The 1,144-nt window shown below is 39.8% G+C and overlaps 1 non-coding gene across 1 annotated transcript; it reads left to right on the top strand.

Annotated features, from left to right (window-relative positions):
- The first annotated feature begins 228 nt into the window (after nt 1-228).
- Nucleotides 229-335, top strand: LOC133833426 (small nucleolar RNA R71). Its single transcript, XR_009892806.1, has one exon. It is a non-coding gene; the product is annotated as a small nucleolar RNA R71 (small nucleolar RNA).
- The last annotated feature ends 809 nt before the right edge of the window (nt 336-1,144 follow it).

The following is a 1,144-nucleotide window of genomic DNA, read 5'->3' on the forward strand; positions in this document are numbered from 1 at the left end:
CTTTTGATGTTGTCATCTTCCCTTAATTGGTAGATTCCAGTTGATCGTGGCTTGTCCATAGGACTTGGTCCATTCCATGTGTAGGACTTTTCAGCAAGATCGTCGAGGTACTCGAAAGCTTCATCGGGATCTTTTTGAAGGAATTCGCCATTGCACATCATTTGTACGAATTGTCTTTGTCCGGTTGTGAGACCGTCATAGAAATAGCCGATCAAACGCCAGCTTTCGTATCCATGATGTGGGCATTGATTTATCAAATCTCTAAACCTCTCCCAGACCTGATGGAAAGTTTCATGGTCTTTCTGGATGAAGGTAGAGATTTGCCTCTTAAGGCTGCTAGTCTTATGGGGCGGGAAATATTTGGCAAAGAATGCTTTTGTCATTTCGTCCCATGTTCCGATAGATCTAGGCCTTAAGGAATACAACTAGCTTTTTGCTTTGTCTTTGAGAGAGAAAGGAAAGAATTTCAATCTCACAATGTTGGTGACAACAGCTTGGTTGTTGAATGTAGCCACCACCTCTTCGAATTCCCGTATATGCACGTACGGACTCTCATTTTCCAACCCATGGAAGGTTGGTAAGAGGTTAATCATGCCGGGTTTGAAATCGAAATTCGGCATATTGTTGGGATACATTATGCATGAAGGTGTGGTTGTACGCGTAGGATGTAAATATTCCTGTAGCATTCTTGGTTGGACTTCGTCTTGATGAGCCATCGTGGGTGGTTCAGGAAGTCTCAGTGAATCAGGAGTGTTTGAACGAATGGAAGAAAACGACGAACTAGGAGAGTTTTCTAAAGTTTCTACTTGTTGTCTCACAAATCTCCCTAGTGCGTCTCTGTTTCGTGGCATAAATATTTTTTTAATTTGTAAGTATTATAAGCGCAAGTGTGTAATAATGTAATAAGTATACACCAAAATGTTCCCAGGCCAATTGGAAAGGCTGCCAAGGTACCACTTTAGGCCCAAGAGCTTTTCTAGAACTCCCTGAGGTTCTTAGAAAATATTGGAGGGTAACACTAACACAGACCTTATTTAAGAACCAATTTTTCTAAGACAGAACAAGTTTGGTTTTTACTAATTTCCACAATTACACAAATGTTCTCAATACCTTTTTTTTTTTTAAATTTTATGATTTAAAATTT

This window comes from Humulus lupulus, chromosome 4 (genome assembly GCF_963169125.1).
Source record: "Humulus lupulus chromosome 4, drHumLupu1.1, whole genome shotgun sequence".
In the NCBI taxonomy this organism is placed as follows: Eukaryota; Viridiplantae; Streptophyta; class Magnoliopsida; order Rosales; family Cannabaceae; genus Humulus; species Humulus lupulus.